The sequence below is a fragment of the Eschrichtius robustus genome, chromosome 17 (genome assembly GCF_028021215.1).
Source record: "Eschrichtius robustus isolate mEscRob2 chromosome 17, mEscRob2.pri, whole genome shotgun sequence".
Lineage (NCBI taxonomy): Eukaryota > Metazoa > Chordata > Mammalia > Artiodactyla > Eschrichtiidae > Eschrichtius > Eschrichtius robustus.
The window spans coordinates 78,829,897-78,850,028 of NC_090840.1; the positions used below are offsets into that span (position 1 = coordinate 78,829,897).

At 47.1% G+C, this 20,132-nt stretch overlaps 1 long non-coding RNA gene across 1 annotated transcript in view; it reads right to left on the reverse strand.

The window, feature by feature from the left end:
- Window positions 1–2,174: 2,174 nt before the first annotated feature.
- Window positions 2,175–20,132, reverse strand: part of LOC137751102 (uncharacterized) — a 32,532-nt gene continuing 14,574 nt past the window's right edge. Inside the window, exon 3 of the long non-coding RNA XR_011070691.1 lies at window positions 2,175–2,292. This is a non-coding gene — a long non-coding RNA (uncharacterized lncRNA). The remainder of the gene's footprint in view (window positions 2,293–20,132) is intronic.

Sequence of the window (20,132 nt, forward strand, 5' to 3'; positions counted from 1 at the left end):
TGTTTAAAGCTGGCCTCGTCCTGTTTGGTGTTGTGTCAGACCCAGCGGGCGCTGTGGGGAATGACAATGGGTGCTCACGTTCACGGCAGAGGGAGGCCACGGGCTCTAGTTTCAGCTTAATCCATGTACATATCAGACACAAAGACCTTGGTTTCCTTGTCTCGCCACTTGCTGGGCTGGTCCAGGCAAAATCGCTCTGTGATTCCTGGTGGTGTGAGTGGATCCTCAAGATCTCCACACCTTTCTGGGGGAAAAAAAAAATGCTGTACAGGGCAAGGCATAGGAAGGCAAAAGAGAATATTAGGGGTATGTGATGGAAGATAAAGACCCCTTATCAGTCGGTGGGAGAGGGAGGTTTGAAACTGAGATTTATCCTTTATCAGTTGAGCACTGCCAGCCTAAATTAGTTATTTCCTGTAGTTTATCCTCTCATTCACATGCTTATCTAAAAGTCCGACAGCCCTGTTTGGCTTTTGGGAAGCCCCTTAACCATTTTAATCTTCTCTTTTCTTATTTCTAAGTCAGATTTGACGATTTCCAGACGCTGATCTTTTATGTCGCTGTAAAGGAATCCCGAAAAGGGAAAAAGTGAAGGAGAATGACTAAGAGTCACAGTCTCCATCTTTACTGGAGAACACGTTAGGCAGACTGGCATTCCCAGAAATGCTTGGGATCTAGTATGTCATTGATTCAACCATGGCCAAGGGATAAAACAATCCGTCCCAAGGCGATACCCCCAATCTAGCTAGATCACTCTATGCCGGGTGCCATGGTCTCTCATCTGTCCTGGCAAGACCACGTGGGTGAAAATGCTGGTTTCACAGTTACAAAGAGGAATCCTTCATTGCACAGGGTCATGTAAAGGAGTCCTGGGCACTTGACTGCTGGTTAGATTTCCACCCAGGACTCGGGCTTCAGAAGGGACTGTGGAAACCACTAACGAGCGAATCCCCCTCTGTTCTAAGCAAGCGAAAGGACCTGTGATAAAGACTTGGCTCACCAACTGCTCAAAGGAGAAAACACTACCAGGAAAAAAGGAGCACCAAAGCTTCAGCATCACGTAGAATGGGCACTGGTTGTTTCACCTGCATTTCTCCTTTCTTCTGAAAGAGCTCTCTGATTTTCTTGGAAAACTCCCCCTTTCCCCCTTCCATCCTCTTGGTTCTGGAGGGGTGGGGTTGACTTCATCCATTAACCCCAGTCCAAAGCCAATTACACTGGTCAGAAGGATTGGTTTTGAGGATGGTCAAAGACATGTCCTAGAACTGATGGAAGCAAATGTCTCTTTGCTGGGGTTGCTTAGAGGCAGATGCCTGAGAAAGGAGCTATAAGAGAGGAATGCCAGCCAAGAAAGGAGAGAAACTGAGTCCTGAGGACCTGTCCAAGACCCCGAATCCTGCCATCCCTGAGTCTCGTATGCCCAGTAGACTTTTGATTCCCCTCCTGACTGAAGATATTTAAGGGGGCAAGAAGAGGGTCTGTTTCTTGCAACAGAAAGGGCTCTGAGTAATGCAAGGGGGCACAAGATTGCCCAAGCCATTGGAATAAAAGTAATTATAATTACATTGATACTAACTCCTTTCTGAGACGCTGGTAAGCACTTCACAAGTATTGCCTCTTTCTTTCTTAATAGCTTACAAGAGAGGTAAAATTCTTACCATTATAGAGCTGCAATCATTACCGTTCTGTTAGGTTGAGTGACTTGGCCAAGGTCGAATTGTTTGTACGTGGTGGAGCAGGGATTCAAACTCACTTCTTTTTTTTTTCCTTATTTATTTATTTATTTTTGGCTGCGTTGGGTCTTCGTTGCTGTGCACGGGCTTCCTCTAGTTGTGGCGAGCGGGGGCTACTCTTCGTTGAGGTGCACGGGCTTCTCATTGCGGTGGCTTCTCTTGTTGCGGAGCACAGGCTCTAGGCACGCGGGCTTCAGTAGTTGTGGCACATGGGCTTCAGTAGTTGTGGCTCGTGGGCTCTAGAGCACAGGCTCAGCAGTTGTGGCGCACGGGCTTAGTTGCTCTGCGGCAGGTGGGATCTTCCCGGCCCAGGGCTCGAACCCGTGTCCCCTGTATTGGCAGGCAGATTCTTAAGGACTGCGCCACCAGAGAAGCCCCAAACTCACTTCTGCTTAAACCAAATGCCATGGGCTTGTCACTTATCATGTGGTCTCTCCTGTAGGGAGGGGCTGAGCAAACACGGGGACAAAGAGGAGACCCAGACCACAGAGTTCCTTTAGATATCCATGTTGTTGAAAGGATTTTCCATTAAAGATACGAACATCTAGGAAAGGAGTTACTGTTAAAGGAAAGAAAAAGATTGAGAGTCAATGAACAAACAAAAACAACACAACCGCAACAAAACAAGTGCTACTTGCAAAGAGCTCACTCCTAAATAGAAAAAACAGGAGCTAGCTAAGGTTTATTTTGTGCTTAACACGTTATTTTGTCTTTTGGTGCATGAAATAGAAACAAACTAGAACTAATGTGTTACAAGGATACAGTCTTACAGAGCCCGAGGTCCTGGATTTAGCTGAAGTTTAGACAAGGTTTGGAAGTGGGGAACAGAAGGACCTCAGGCTTCTAACTTTTATTTCTACTTCCCTCTGCTTGTCTATTTTAGCCTTTTCTTCCTCTGTGGACAGGCTTCCCCTAATCTGCAATCCATGGGGCAAGACCTGGCTGTCCCCTGAGTTCCTGGTTGGCGTGTTTCACAGAGACCCAGCCACCCCCAGAGGCTGACTTTCTGTCTCAACTCCCACTTACTGCCATGTCCAAATTTCTCCAAAGAGAGTGACTGATTGGTTTGGTGGAGTAAGCCGAGGCTGACTTTCTGTCTCAACTCCCACTTACTGCCATGTCCAAATTTCTCCAAAGAGAGTGACTGATTGGCTTGGTGGAGTAAGCCGTCCACCTGGTCCATTCAATCCTGGCTCTCCATTGGTCGAAGTGGAGAGCAAGGAGTGCCAGGCCACAAGAGTTAGGACCCCACGTGGGAGGACCCTGTGATGCCCTGCCCAAGTGTCCCATCAGGAGTTGAAGACCTATCAGCCCCCTTCTGATATTGCCTCACCTGCAGTCATGCCCCTTTTATGGGGAGGGGTTCCTCTTCCCCCATTTGGGTCATGTCTGAAGGCCACTCTCAGCTCCAGAGGTCTTTGTGGGCTGCCTTAGGCCTGTTTGGGGCTTGAATCACAGCTTAACTTCTCCCTCTCCTCAATTCTACGTCCCTCCCTTCTAGCCTGCAAAGGCACTCTTCAATAAATTTCCTGCCTCCAAATTTCTGTCTGCATCTGCTTACTGGAGAACCAAACCCATGGCAGTTGGTTGCAAGAGTTGCCTGAGAAAGAACACACTAAGGTGAGATTCTGGAGCTGCTTGTCTGGGGATGAGGACTCCATCCCTGGTGTTTGGTGGAGCACAGAGGCCCCCAACACCAGGCAAGAGAACATTCACTGCTGATAAGCTGGGGTGGTTATCAGTGGGGGGGGGGGCATGCACTAGTTGGTGTCATGTATCAGATGTTTTATAGATATGGGGCAAAGAGTAAATAAAAGGACAATGAAATGGAGTGGCCATTGCTAAGCTCAACTGATACTCTGGAAAACCGTAATGAAAAGGTGAGAGTGACTAATTAGCAAGTAAGAGCTAAGTGTGAAAGCAGGGACTTCTGATCAGCATTGAAAAGAGGCTCTCAAGTCCTGAGCAATAGGGCAGAGAAAGCTGAAGACTTATCAGAATACCTGAAAGGAAAAGTAATTCCCCACTTTGGCAGGTCTGCCATGCCAAGGTCTCCTGACCTTGCTTGGGAAACACTTGGGTTGATGTGTCCCCAAACCTTGAATCTCTAGATTCCCCTGAATCTCTGGACCTCTCATCCCTATTGAGGAATAACATCCCCTCTTTCTTTGCTTGAAGATGATGGAGTGGCCTTGCCCCTGCGAGGGAACATCAGCTGCTTCAGGGTCTACATCCACTTCTCCCCATCCCTAGCTGCTTGGCTAATAACCAGGGCTAATTCACATCTCATCTGGGGCCATGCCGAGAGGGAGGAAGGGAGCTGAAGTAGCTGCAGGGTCTAATCCGCCTGTGTCAGCAGGAGCTGGGGGAAGATGCACGAGACTGGGTTTTGAGGGTTGTGATCAAGGAGGAGTGGGAACATCAGATTGGATAAGCCAGGGTTTATTGATCTGGGAGCAGTTTCCTGGGAGACAAGAGTTAGAACTCTGGAAAGAATTCTGGGGGCTGCTGAGAAAACACTGGCTCCAAGAAGCAAGGAGAAAACAGTGGCCCCCATGCCTTGACTTGGGACAATGCTGAAGGTGTTTCCATTTTCCAGGCCCCCTGGGGCAGGGGCGTCACCAGAGACCTTGCTTGGCTGGAACTGCAGAGTAGCTCAACTTCTCCCTTTGCCAAATCCTGCTTTCTCCCTCTCTATTAAGTATTGATTGTAACAGCAAATTCCTAGGTACCTTAATTTTTTAAAAATTGAACTATCGTTAATTTACAATGTTGTGTTAGTTTTAAGTGTACAGCAAAGTGATTCAGTTATATATATATATTTATATTGTATATTCTCAGTACATATATATATAAATATATATATATTCTTTTTCAGACTCTTTTCCATTATAGGTTCTGACAAGATATCGAGTGTAGTTCCCTGTGCTATACAGTAGGTCCTTGTTGTTTACCTATTTTATGCACAGTAGTGTGTATATGTCAATCTCAAACTCCTAATTTATCTCTCCCCCACCACCCCCTGCTATTCCCTTTGGTAACCATAAGTTTGTTTTCTATGTCTGTGAGTCTATTTCTGTTTTGTAAATAAGTTCATTTGTATCATTTTTTCAGATTCCACATATAAGCGATATCATATGATATTTGTCTTTCTCTGTCTGACTTACTTAACTTCACTCAATATGATAATCTCTAGGTCCATCCATGTTGCTGCAAATGACATTAATTCATTCTTTTTTATGGCTAAGTAGTATTCCATTGTACATATGTACCACATCTTCTTTATCCATTCATCTGTCGATGGACATTTCGGTTGCTTCCATGTCTTGGCTATTGTAAATAGTGCTGCTATGAACACTGCGTGTAGCTTTTCGAGTTAGAGTTTTTTCTGGATATATGCCCAGGAGTGGGATTGCAAGATCATGCGGTGGTTCTAGTTTTAGTTGTTTAAGGAACCTCCATACTGTTCTCCATAGTGGCTGTACCAATTTACATTAGGTACCCTAATTTTTATTTCAAGGACTGTTGCCAGGAGAACCCAACCTGCTACAGGCACCATCCCTCCTGGTGGAGCAGAAGATCCCAGAGTATAGTTGCTGGACATCTGCTCCCTGGAGTGTCTCTCTGTCTATACAGGCTGGAAGAGCAAAAGATTTGCCCAAAGCAAATTAGTAGTGCCACCAGGTTTCAGATCCAGCTATGCCTGTCTACAAAGCCATTGTTCTTCTTTTTACATCCTGCTGTGTTTTCCTATTTAATACATAATTTTAGAATCAATCTGTTGGCAAAGTGTCTAAATTTACAGGCAGAGCAAAACCGAGCTGATAGACATCAACTGTAGCGTGTAGTTGGAAACAGTTGGAACACTGCGTATAAGACGATGAGCTAGGGCTTCCCTGGTGGCGCAGTGGTTGAGAGCCTGCCTGCAAATGCAGGGAACATGGGTTCGAGCCCTGGTCTGGGAAGAATCCCACATGCCGCGGAGCAACTGGCCCCCTGAGCCACAACTACTACTGAGTCTGTGCGTCTGGAGCCCGTGCTCCGCAAGGAGAGGCCGCGACAGTGAGAGGCCCGCGCGCCGCGATGAAGAGTGGACCCCGCTTGCCACAACTAGAGAAAGCCCTCGTGCAGAAACGAAGACCCAAAACACAGCCAAGAAAAAAAAAAGACGATGAGCTAAATGTCTGTGATTTGTTCATTCATTCTTTGTTTTATTCATCTAACAAGCTTTTGTTAAGCCCGTACACTATGCCAGGCCCTAGGCTATGTACTGAGGATACAGCAAGGATTAAAGCTTAGATTCTGATTTCAAAAGTTATGGTCCAGCAGGACAGAATGCCATGTAAACAAGTAAGTGCAATAAATCATTTAAAGGCAGATAAAGGATGGTTAAAGCTTCCACTTATAACCTATGAGAATAACTGAGCATGGTGTTTTGACGTCAGAGGCCCGCAGGGCTACTGTGCCCACCAGGGTCAGTAAAATGCTGGCATCATCTCGTATAGAACTGGCAATTAAACTGATAACCCCATCTTTCCCTTGTGCAACTGATCCTGGTGTGAGCCCAAATACCAGGAGCCGTCCTGTGTCCCATGTTACAAAAATCACAACCAGAGCTTTGCGTGTGGTAGCTCGGGCAGGTGTGGCTTACTGACAACTTTTGAGCAAAGCAGGTTGTATTGGAAACATTTTCATTTTAATTTACAAAGCCAAGTAGGATGAGATTCAGGATCCCTCCACTCAAAGATGGGAAGAGTACTATTGTGGTGGGTGCTTAGCTTATAAAACATGAAGATGTGATCCACTTTTTTTCTAGCACTGGTTACCATATTTCCCAGTAATCTATAGCTTCCCTCCTACTCAGTGGGAGTCAATCAGAGCTTCCAATGGTAAAAGTTCATGGAAGAAGGGCAAACCCAGGGGTTTTAAAATTCAGCACATTGGAGAAGGATTCGAGATAGAAAAAGAGGATAGAGAGGGAGACAGTTAATAATTAACCAACAAATGAGTACTGCTGTTTTCCATTAAAAATGGAAATGATAATATTCTATTAAAAGGCTTATAGTGGGAGAACAGATTAATGTGGCAAGAAAACTGACAAGAGGGGTTATAATCAAAGCTATAATATTAAACAAATGGGAAATTCTGGGAGAACAAATATAGGCTTTACTCTTTGCTACCTCCCTAGCATCTAGCCCAGGGAGTAGGAACACAGAGTATCTAGCACACAGTAGGAGCTTAATACATGTTTGTTAAATAAATTAATTAATGATTGACTGGCTGAATGAATCCCAGACACTTGACTCATCATCTTATATGTAGTGTTTTAATTGTTTCCAACTACATGTTTAACCTTTGGAAAATCATCCCTCCGGTGATATTTATCATCTTGGTTTTTCTCTATCTGAAAATTTAGACGCTTTGCCAACAGATTGACTATAAAATTAGGTGCTCAGGAAAACACAGCAGGATGCAAAAGGAAGCATGGTGGCTTTAAAGGAAGACATATCTGGGTTTCAAAATTGGCAGCAGTTCCAAGACCGGGCAAATCATCTTCTCTCCCAATGCTATGGACTGCTTCATCCCATTGATGTTAGGACTAACTGAGATCATGTATGGATTTTCTCTTCGTTCCAAAGAACTACAGTGGGGTAAGGGAGGGCTGATTTTTAAGTGTTTATGGACACATGAAATGACGTGGTTTAAACTTTGGCCATAACCCAGAGGTTGTTCAGATTTTGGCTCTGTTTAGCTCGAGGGTTAGATTTAGATCCATCCTTGCCATGCAGACCCTTGATGGGTTATTAGGTCAGGTGAGTGGCCCATATGGAGGCAGCGGAACTAATCACAGCTGCCTTTGGTGACCTTTGACTATTCTATCAACCATATGCCACCCTGCAAAGCCCAGGGCCCACAGTAGCTCTTGAGTTAATTTAATCATCATCACTTTCCTCTGGAAGTATGATTACTTTTATTCCCATTTTACAGATGAGAAAAATGAGGTGCAGATAAATTCTTAAAGTTGCTCAAGACCAGACCTCTGGTGTGTGGAGCAGCCTGCATGTCAGGGCAGGGGTGCCTACCTGCAAGGACATTCCTGATGTGTCATAGCTTTTCTTCTCTGCCTGAGCACTGGCTAGGGGGCAGGAGGCCGACCGCGGCCCTTTACAATCCCAGTTCCCCACAGAGGAGAATTCACCACGAGATTTACGGATCAAGACATCAGGCTTAGCTGCAAGATGAGGTGCATGGCATTCACAGAAAAACATGGGAGGACCATCATAAAAACAACTGTCACATTATAAGGATCACATCCTGTGATGATTATTATTGTTGTTGTTTTTGCTATGACATTTACTTGCACCCTTTAGCCCTGTTCTAAGCACTTTCTGTGTATATCTAATCCTTTTAACCAGTCATGATGTAACTTCTGTTATAATTTTCATATCACATAGGAAGGTACTGAGGTCAAAAAAGGAGATGGCTTCCCAAGCCACTGAGGATATCTTATTTAACCTGGACCACACTGTCAAATGAGGAGACGGAGACTTCTAGCGGTTGAGTAGTTTTTCCAAGCCTCACAACCAGAAGGCAAAGAAGTGGGAATCATCTCAGATCCCTCTGCCCTGAGGCTGGATCTTCCCACCAGGCACGCTCCAGCTGCCACCCCACCGTCCTGGAGAGGGAAGCGTGGAGGCTGCTTCCACAGCCCCTCAGGGCATCATCTACCCACCGGGTCACCTGCTCTCCTGGGTGTTTGGGAAGGGGTAAATGCTCTAATGCTGTAGTTCACGGAAGTGGACGCCGATTTCCAGGAGCCTGCCAACACCATAGGGTATTGGCTGGTGGGATACAGGCAAGAGGAAGTGAGTAATGTCCTCCAAGCCCTGCTGCGGTGCGTTCCTCCCATCGGCCCTGAAAGGAGGTACTGATAAGTCTGCACCCGCAGGTGGAGGACGTGAAGCTTAAGGCAGTCCCGTTGCCTCTGCCTGGTCGTCACGCTGGTGACCCTGGGAGAAGCAGCTTCCCCCCGGGGCATCCTTCCCCACTGGCCTCACCATCAACACCGCCACCTTCCAAGGAGCTGCCCGGTCCTAGCGACAGGGCTGTTTTCAACAGTTCTTGAAGTGTATGTGCCTCGGAAGTCCTCCTCAGTCAACGTGGACGTGGCATCTTCCTGATCCTAGAGCCCACATTCTTGCCTTTACAGCATTTTGCAGGAAAGGAAACATAACTCACCCTTTCCCCAGCTACTGCCCATATCCCTTCCGGCTGCCACGTCCTACTCCCGGCCAAGGAAGGAGGAGGAGTCTGGGCACAGTCCAGCCTGTGGGCTCTGTTTGTTAGCTGCCAGGGTACTTGTGGTAAAGAGTCAAAGCATCCACATGCCTTCCCTTCCATTCAACCTTCTCCACGTGCATAGGTGGCTGGAGAAGTGAGTTCAGGGTTGATCGTGTGCAGCTGAACAATGTGCTTCCTCCCTGGGCTCCGTCTCCCTCCAACGTGCATCTTCCGTGCAACCAGAGGTTGAAAGACTCAAGCTTTAGATTTCAGTGGGTGCAGGGGTCCTGTCGGCCTCAGGCGGCTCGTCTATGCTGTGGATTCGTGACAGGGGCTCGACTTCCGAGTCAAGTGGTCCTTTGCCTTTCATTCTGCTATTATGTCCTGTGTCTACAGATTTCTTGGGATCCAGGGGAGAGAGAGGGGTCACTGGCAGGGCAGAATTCAGGCACTGATGGCTGTGTGTCCTTAATACTTAACAGCAATTTCATTCTTAACAGCCATGACGAGAGCACATGGGTAGAGGGAGAAAAACAGGCATGCAAAGATGGGCATGCCAAAATGCTGGCTTCCAATAAGGACTGGGCCTTGTGCCAACCCTGGGCACACTCATGAGCTTCTAGCCTGGATGGACTTGTCCTTGTTAGAGCCAAGACTGCATGGGTCTTACTGCCATGCTTGGCACAAATTCATTGCTGAATTTAAAAGGTGATGATTATTAGTGTGGTTTAAGACTAGATGCTTAACAGACTGTTCCAAGATGGTTGATCACAGATGTGACTTGGATGGACCCTGCCTTTTGGGGGGGCCCCAAACTGCTGTAGGAGGTGAGAGCCGGGACTGCGTCTGTGAAGGCAGAGAAGGGGGCCCCTGAGAAGACGCAGAGCTAGTCACGCCAGGCTGGAGCCTTAGGAAACGGGGATGGTTTGGGCTGAACTTCTTCACGGCTGTGGGATCTTGGCCAAGTCTTTGCCTCTCTGGGCTTTCATTTCCTCTCCTAACTTAGGAATAGCCCTTCTCTCTCCATGAGTCTCTCACAAGCACTAAGTGATATTAATTGCTGTCTTTTATTGAACACCTACGATGGGTAAGAGATGGGATGGAGAGATGGGATCTATCAATCCATAAGACATCATCTCTGACCTTGAGACCCAGTTGAGTGGCAGAGACAGGCACCCGAACTTGTATTAATCGTATGTTAATGATGGAAATGGAAAGACCCACGGGGAGCTGCAGAAGCCCAGAGCAGGAGTGCTGTCCCACCGGGATCTCGTTTCACCTTCGCAAATACCCGAGCGGTGGATGTGGGTCTCGCCCAGCCTCATTTATGCAGGGGAGGCTCAGAGGGAAGTCGTCACCCCAAGTCACATCGCCAGGAGTGGCCTAATCTGAAATTGGACCCGCGTCTGCCTGGCCCAGCTTTTGTCTCCCTGTGTCTCACCCGTGACTGCGCTAGGCTTGGCGCTGGCCCTGCAGCCGCTGTCCCTGCTCGAGTCCCACCCCTTTGCTTCCTCTCCTCTCTGCACCGTAGTCTCCTGGGATGTAAAACAATGCGGTTGGGCTGGACGGCCTCTGCCGCTGTGGGATTCCGGCTGCTCACCTCTGCTGCTCACGGATGTGACTCGACTGTCTGTTTCTTGATTTCTTGTCTTTCAACTGTACACTGGATGACCTCTGAGAAAGGTGGCCTCTTCCAAGGAGAGGGGAGACGCTGCTTGATCTTCAGTCCCTTGAGGAGATTTCCCAAGGGAGGGAAGTGAGGCCAAGGAGGAGGGATCTCTGAGAAGAGGCCACTTTGCTGATGGCCAGTGATGTCAGGGGCTCTGAGGGGTGTGTGTGTCTCTGTGCCTGTGTGTGTCTCTGTGTGTGTCTCTATGCGTATGTCTCTGTATTCTGTGCACACATGTGCATGTGTCTGAGGCTCCCAGGAGGAGGGAATCACTCCCACAGAGGAGGAGGCTGGGATTGGCATTTCTGTGAGTCCTGGGCTATTGAGACAAGTACCGACCTGGAAAAGGATTTAGATACACCCTCTAAGAATAAGCTAGAAGAAGCTCCACCGCAAAGAGGAGGAGAAAGTGTCCACCATGGGGGAAGACGGCCCCAGCCTCCCCTCCAGCTTCAGCCCCCAGTGCCCCCTGCCTCACCCGTCCCAGTTCCGGATTTACCCACAGACCCGTGGTTCTCCCACACCTGACTCTTCCTCCGACTTTCCTTGGCTCACCCCGTTTCCCTTCCTGGAAGGCCCTCCTGTATCCTCACCTCCGTCTGACTAGTGCCCCCTCACCTCTGCAGCAGATGCTGTGGGCGCCCCGCCCCGGACCACCTTGGCCATGTCTCAGGTCACCTGCAGTGGCACTGAGCGGTCACAGCCACTTCCAGCGGCCAGCACCTCCCGCCGTCTGCTTCTCTGCCCGAGGGCTCCCTTTGGCAGAAGCTGGCTCCACAGGGCACAGGGCAGGTGGGAAGAGCCAAGATTTGCACCCCTCGCCCCAGAGCAATCTTCAGTCAATGAGGGACAGGAGTGTGTGAATAAATGCCCAGCTTCCTGGGCCCTTGAGAGGACAATTCTGAGATGTCTTTTACACAATTGTCCCTCGGTCACAGGGTCACCTGCCCACGAATGCCCCTTGAATGGGTTTTGTCCCCCCTGGCATCACCTTCCCCTTGATCTTGCTTCCTGGGATCGCCTGCCTCGTCAGCCACCTACTCCTGGGTCCTCGTCTCAGGTCTGCTTGGGTACTGAGACGCCAGTTAAGGCCCACACATTCCTCACAGCCTTACCTGGTGATGCCACCTGAGAGTTGGCGAGGGCCCCTCCTCAGAGCGCCATGGCATGCCCCCGCACCCCATGATTTCCCCATCACAGCATGCAGTTCCAGGCATCACAGCAGCCCGTTTCCTGCCCTGTCTCCACCTCCAGACCAGGTATTCCTGGAGGGAAGCAGCTGTATCTTTGTCTCTCTAGACTCCCAGTGCTTGGCAAACAGGAGATTCTCAGTAAATATTTGCTTTTTAAATCAATGATTCACCAACCATGAGACTCAGTTTCTCCCTTTATAAACGTGCCTATAATGCCCCTGACCTTATGAGTTTCCGAGAAGACAGCAGGTGTCACATAAGGCTCCTGGCACAAGGGGGTGTCCTGATATATTATAACCACATGTTACGGGCTGAACTGTCCCCACTCCAAATTCAGAGGTTGAAGCCCTAACCCCCAGCATCACAGGATGTGACTGTATTTGTGGAGAGGGCCTTTAAAGAGATGTATTTAAGGTAAAATGAGGTCATTAAGGGTGGGCCTTAATCCAGTCTGACTGATGTCCTTAGAAGAAGAGGAAATGGGGACACAGAGAGCCACCAGACATATATGCACACAGAGGACACGGAGAGAAGATGACCGTCCATCTGCAAGCCAAGGCGAGCAGCCTCGGAAGACACGAACCCAGCCCATGTTTTAATCCTGGATTTCCAGTTTCCAGAGTTGTTAGAAAACAAATCTGTAATTTAGGTCATCCAGTCTGGGATATTTTGCTACAGCAGCCCTAAGAGACTAATACACTATGGTTATCTACAGTTATAATCATAGGTGTGGGGAAGAGCATACCCCAGGTCCAGAAGAGCTAGCTGGCTTATGTTTCTTATATTTTTTTAAGGGCTCTAATGTATTTCAGATTTTTAATGATTTTTTCTAACCTGACGTTTTTTTCTCTTTTTTTTGGTATAAATGCTGCTTCTAAGGCAGGATTAAGATGTGATTAAAAACAATCTGGATCATAATATATAAACACACTCATGCTGGGTCTGCTCTCCTGATCCCGGAACATTCTGCCCAGGCTGATGGGCTGAGTAGTGTAGCTACAATCCAGGCCTGCCGGGTAGGCCCTCCCACTGCAGCTCAGGGGGAGTGAGCGACAAGGCCAGGATGCGGCCTCAACAAAGCAAGAGGACAGGACAGGCCTACAGGGACAGAGGGTACCTTGCCTAACACAGTGCCCTCCTGTGATCCATTCAAACTCGGTCAGCAAGGAACTCACCAACACCGAGATTGGCCGCTGTTCCCATCCCTCCCACCAATTTCCTCTACAGATATTTCCTTACCAGAGGAAAAATAAAAACCACCTGGCAGTAAGATGAGCTGGGGGGGAGTGTAGATTTTAGAAACTACAGCAATTCAGAGAACACCACGCCTTACCCAGACTCCAATCTCTAGAGTGCTTTGAGCACATAATGTTTGAAACCCACTTTCAAAAAAATTTTTCTAAATTATTATTTTATTTATTTTAAAGAAATTTTTATACAATTTTTAAAGGTTACTTTCCATTTACAGTTATAACAAAATATTGGCTATATTCCCCTTGTTGTACAATATATCCTTGTAGCTTATTTTATACCTAATAGTTTGTATCTCTTACACTACTACTCGTATATTGCCCCTCCTCCCTTCCCTCTCCCCACTGGTAACCACTAGTTTGTTCTCTATATCTGTGAGTCTGCTTCTTTTTTTGTTATATTCACTTGTTTGTTGTATTTTTTAGATTCCACGTATAAGTGATGTCATACAGTATTTGTCTTTCTCTGGCTTATTTCACTTAGCATAATGCCCTCCAAGTCCATCCATGTTACTGCAAATGGCAAAATTTTGTTCTTTTTTATGGCTGAGTAGTATTCCATTTTGTGTGTGTGTGTGTGTGTGTGTGTGTGTGTGTGTGTGTACCACATCTTTTTTAACCATTCATCTGTTGATGGACACTTAGGTTGCTTCCATATCCTGGCAATTGTAATGTAAATAATACTGCTATGAACATGGGAGTGCATGTATCTTTTTGAATTAGTGTTTTTGTTTTCTTCAGATACATACCCAGGAGTGGAATTGCTGAGTCCTATGGTAGTTCTAATTTTAGTTTTTTGAGAAACCCCCATACTGTTTTCCACAGCGGCTGCACCAATTTACATTCCCACCAACAGTGTACAAGGAAACCCACATTTCTTGATGTCTATGGGTCCCAGGTCCCCCTTTGGGAATCTGGTGACAGCTGCAAGTCCTTTGCTTCGACTGCACACACACCTGGTTATTGGAGACAACCTCAGGGATTCCTGGATCCCCTGAAACCCAGCTGGGTCACTCTGGATGGGGCCCCTTCCCAACTACATAGGGCTCCCAGGAAGGGGTGAGCTGCCACATCATAACCTACCAGGCACAAGCCCAGACACGCAACCAGGAGACCTGGTTCCCACCCTCCTGTTCCCTCTCATACGGTACATTCACTGACACCACCATCGCAGACATTTAACATGTATCCAGGTTCAGGGCCAATTGTATTTTAAAAACAGTTTTCTTGAAGTGTGAGATTGCATGGCATGAAATTCATCCATTTTAAGTGTACAGTTAAATGATTTTTCAAAAGTATATTTACAGAATTGCGCCATCATTGCCCCAATATAATTTTGGAACATTTTCATCACCCAGAGAAGAAACATCACATCCATTATCGGTTGCTTCATTCCTCCCTCCACCTAAGTGACTTTCTGTCTCTGTAGATTTTCCTTCTCTGGACATTTCATATCAATGGAATCATGCAATATGTGGTCTTCTGTGTTTGGTTTCTTTCACTGAGCATTGTGTCTTTGAGGTTTATCTATGTTGGAGCATGTCTCAGTACTTTGTTCTTTTTGATTGTCAAATTGAATTCCCAGGGCTTATTGCTTTTAGTTATAGTGTGTGTGTGCATGTGTCTGTGTAGAGATAATAGGAGTTGGGGACATGTGGGGTGGGTGGGAGTGGCTTGTTGTACCTTAAGCTATTTTAGTGTCTGTTCATTTCTAAGACGTAGGTGACCCGTATGCTGGGGCTCTGAGTTGGGCCGGGGCAGGGAAGGTAGTTGGTGGCTGTTTCTATCTCAGAGGCAAGGGCTGTGGCCACAACAACCTGTTTTCCCTCCTTCCCAAGGCTTTGGCATATTTCCTCTGTAAACAATAGAGATTCTCAATTGCTAAACTGTAGGACCTCCTCCCCCAGAGGTGAATTTGTTTTGTGCTTGACTCGCCTGATTTCAAAACCTCAGTCTCCTTGTTCTCATCAAGACTAAGGTCATAAGGGCCTCATTATGCTCTGTCCTGTGTTGAAAGATCTGGGGCTTGAGCTGATTGACGAAACGCCACCCTGTGAAACACCTGCCAAAACCCTCCTGCCCCATGGGAGGCCTCATGGGATGTATAAGTGGTACCCAGGGCAGGCTCCACTCCATCCTCAGCCAGAGGACCCAGGCACTGCCCAGAGGGATGCTGACAAGTTGGAACTTATTCCAAAGAGGCCAGCCTGATAGGTCTGGAGACGACCATATTCAAGCAACATGTTCATCCGTGTGTTCAAATCCTGAAGGGCCACCATATGGGAGAAAGGATCTGGGCTCATCTGTTAGGGTCCAGAGAGCCGGACAGAGAACCGTGTGTGTGAGTTGCAGTGTGTGGATGACAGGAGGGTGACCATGGCAAGGGAAGAGTCACGTGGGCAAGGGGCTTGACGTCTGGCCAGAGCATCATTCCCAGTAGGTGATCTAGATCCCAGTTAGGGATTTAGATAGAATCCTGATCATGTCAACTGGGAACTCAGCTTGGGCTGGGAGAAGGAAGCTGCTGTTTGTGCCACGGACCCACTTCTTCTGCTGCTGAGGCTGAGGGCGAGGAGGTGCCAGGATTCTGCCTGCCTTTGGCCAGGACTGTTGAGTCACTGGGCACGGCTGACCCTTCTGGGAAGAACCTCTGGCTACTGGCGAGCAAGTTGAGGGCAGTAGGGGTTAATTTCTTTTTTGTCACTGTAAGCGTTTTCCCTTTTCCTTGAGGTTAAACGGCTGGGGTTAAGTAAGAGAAGGAAGTAAATCCATGAGTTATCCCCACTGAGGCCTGAAGCTCTATTTGTTCCCAGTAAGTCCTCCTTAATATTCCCAGGGTTACTGAGGCAGTTTAACGGCTCCTGTATTTCAGAGGGACAGCGAACGTGCCCGGCAATCATTTTTATAAGATCCTTTATGAACAGCAACAATGTCCGCATTACGATTTTACATTCTGCTTTAATAAGGATCGAATCGCCATGGGCCATCTTGAATGAGCTGGTCTTGTCTTCCAACTGCGGTAGGGTCTTCTGCCAACAGGCCTGCTTTACTTCCTGGCTCCTCACCAGATTAAATTAACTTTCTCCACAGTTCATCTCTTAACCCTCTTTGGGTAGCAACCCAGATGGACAGATCAAATTTTATAGAATTTCTGGCTCACAAGGGGTCTGAGAAGCTCCTCAACCAAGTGTAGGCATCCCAGAGCCAGCAGGACAGATCAGCGGATGGTCTAATCTCTGCTGGACACTGTCAAGGCTGGGCTTCCCTATTACAGCAGCAGGCAGCTCTTGTGCCCAATAGTTTCACAGAAATGCCTCCTTGTACTGAGTAGAGCGCACCAGGCAAAGGGCAAAGAGAGGCAAAGAGATCTGGGTTCAGTCTGAGTGCGGTGGTTAATTTTATGTTACTTGACTGGGCTGAGGGATGCCCAGAGAACTGGTAAAACATTATTCTGGGTGTGTTTATGGGATGTTTCTGGAAAAGATTAACACTTGAATTGGTAGGCAGGGTAAAACATTATTCTGGGTGTGTTTATGGGATGTTTCTGGAAAAGATTAACACTTGAATTGGTAGGCAGGGTAAAGCAGATCGCCCTCCCCAATGTGGGTGGACATCGACCTGTTGGGGGCCTGAATAGAACAAAAGCGTGGAGGAAGGGTGAATTTGCTCTCTGTTTGAGCTGGGACAGCCATTTTCGATTGCCCTTGAACATCAGCACTCCTGGTTCTTGGGCCTTTGGACTTGGACTGGGACTTACATCATTGGCTCTCAGGCTCCTTTTATCTGCAGACCATACTTCATGGGTAGTTATGATGATTCTTGCTTACTATGTGAATAAACCAAGGCTCAGAGAGGTTGGGCAACTTGCCCAAGGCCACACAGCTAGGACATGATATATCCAGGACTCGAATCCAGATTTGTCCAATTCCAATTTGTATTCTCTCCATGCATTAGTACGTTCTGTCCCTTAGGTTCCTCTCCAGCAGATGCTGAATTAAAACTTTTACAAATATGTGTATATTTTTAAAAGGTCCAAAGTCAATAAATGCAGATTAATTTGACATTATTTTTAAAAAGATTTCTCAGCTAAGGAACAAAAATCCTGCCTGGAAAATTAAAGTCATAGAATAGTTACAGGGACACTCATAAAGCTCTTCAGTATTTGTTCCTGAACTTGAAAGGGAAGAACTATTGAGAGCTGCTGTAGATGATTGAAAAGGTGACCTGGGGCCTTTCCTGAGATTAGCCCAAAGCAGATAAGGATAAAATGTTTACTTTAAGGCTATTAGTGTTGGCTGGGGACACCACCCCTGGGGCACTTTAGCTATAAGGCGGAGGCATTTGACGACCACAGGACCTTAAGGCAGAGGGGTGTTCAATCTGTCTCTAACTCTACAGTGGATTCAGCAAAGAGGTCAGCCTCCACTGGTCTATTTTAACATTGCATATGATTCATTTTTATCCCTTCCCAATGTCTAATGTGTTGCAAGGCATGTCACATGTCTAAATACAAAGCAAGTAGAGATGAGAAAGGTACTAAATGGTGCCCAAAGGTTTGCAGTCCTTAAACTCTTCCCTTAATAGGACTCTTACATTATGTGGGTATGTGTTTTTAGATACAGTCTGGGCACGGCAGGTGATAGACATGAGAGATAGGGGCTAGATCATGGGCGGCCGTGAATCCTGTGTTAAGATAACTGGATTTTATGGATAATGGATACCCTTTAAACTGGGGAGGGACACTGTCAGATTCACGTGGTACCTAGTTTTGTAGAACAGAAATGACATGAGTTCCTGGGTTTGAATCCATGTGTTGGCCACACAGTGGGTGCCTGGAAAGTACTTGTTCAAGGACTCCTGACTTTTCTTATCATCTTTTGTTTTTTTTTTTTTTATTGGAGTGTAGTTGATTTACCATGTTGTGTTAGTTTAGTGAACACATAATTTTTTCAGCTGCCCACCTCCCCCACATTATAAAAAATACAGTATTTTGCTGAGCAGTGTAGTGGGGTCTCTGAAGCTTGGGCCAGATGCTATCTCATCCCCTTTGCTGACAGAGGATGGAGATGTAGCTGTGGTCGGTGGTCCTGTGGATGGCTTTGGCCATCTGGCTCTGACCCAGAGCACGGAGAGTTCACAGAACCTTACCATGTTGTGTTAGTTTCAGGTGTACAGCAAAGTGAATCAGTCATATATATATATATATATATATATATCTCCAATCTTTTTTAGATTCTTTTCCCGTATAGGCCATTACAGAGTATTTGAGTAGAGTTCTCTGTGCTATACGGTAGATCCTTATTAGTTACGTATTTTATATATAGTAGTGTGTATATGTCAATCCCAATCTCCCAATTTATCCCCTCTCCCCACTGCCTTATCCCCTGGTAATTATAAGTTTGTTTTCTACATCTGGGAGTCTACTTCTGTTCTTATCACCTTATCTCAACATCTTTAGGCAAGAAATGCAACATTTTGGGGCCTTGATTTTCTCGTTTATCAAAATGAGAGTAAGGACATCTATCTCTGTTTATTTTAAAAAATGAGAATTTGATGAGATGACTTACATCAATGCCAGGCACATGATAGGCAATAAATGCTTATCATCAATAACTGGACTAACTTTGTAAGGAATGTCCCCAAGAATTTGCAGCAGAAAAGAAAAAAAGAAAGGAAGGCAGCATCAAGAAGTCCCAGGTCCTTCCACGCACAGAAGGACGTCCCCCACACACATACATTCCTAACCCCTAATCCCTCCCCCACGTTTCCCATCACTTTCTGCAGCTGGTCACCCTCCAGGAGAGATTGGCTTTCTTGCTGGGAACAGTTCCCATGTATTTTCAGCTGTGACTAAAGCACTGAGAGGTAACTGAGTTTGTGAAGCTGTGCACGTGTCCAGCTGCGGTGCTGCCTCTCAGCAGAGGCTGAGCCAGCGCCTCCTTCCTGCCTGTGCCATTGACCTGGTACCCTCAGCTCTACACAGCGTGCAGCACAGAGGAGGTGCCCTGGGCAAGTCTGAGCTAAGGAGACAGGAAGAGAAGAAAGGAAGGGAGAACGCGAGGGAAGAAGGGGAGAGAGGTTGGCGTATGTGTACTTTTGCTTTTTGTCCAGGCACATCGGTGCCACTAGGCGCGGGTTGAAGGACAGCACGGGGCACGGGGGAGGCGTCAGAGCGCTCGTTGTCTGAAGCAGCCTCACACCTTTAATTTACGATAAACACCATGTGGTACCCCCAAATGTTGGCTTGGGATGGTTCCATGTGGCCTGCTGTGCCAGAATGTTGATCCTGCAGCTGTTGCTAAATTACCAGGGGATCCTGGCCACCTCCTCACCACTTGCCAGACTCTATTAATAGATGCGAGAATTCAGTGATCTTCTCACACATGGTAAGAAGCAATGACAACTCTTCCCTTTGCACAGCACTCTGGAGTTACACAACTCTCTCTGCAGACCACCACTCTCTCCTGAGCCACCTCCTGGACGTCTCAGCATGAATAAAAGGGATCGCACTGTCTCTCAGGTCTCTGCCTTGCCCCTCCTCCTGCACCATCCAGCTTGTCAACTAATAAAGCTGCTGGTGCCTGGAATGTGGGAGTCATCCCGGAGGCCCACATCAGTTGGTTTCAGGCTGACCTGGATTCAAATCCCCGCTCTGCCCCTTACCATCTGTGTGACCTTGAGCAGATGACTTAACCTTTCTGAGCCTCAAGTTTTCCCACCTGCAAAATGGGAAAGAGTGGACCTTACTCATTCAGAGCTGTTTCAAGGATGGTAAAGGGTCATGCTTGCAAAAGATCTAGCCTCGTACACATGAGATGGTCAGCGAGACTTCTCCCTCCTCCTCTCTTCCATGGACGTGTCCCAGAAATGTATAAATCATCACAGGGTGGCTGTTTTTCTTTGTGTTTCTCTCAGGGTCTTAGTGCATAGTAGGGCAGCAGGTCTCAAACCTTAGTGTCCATCAGCGTGACCTGGGGCATGTTAAAAACACGGGTTCTCAGTCCTG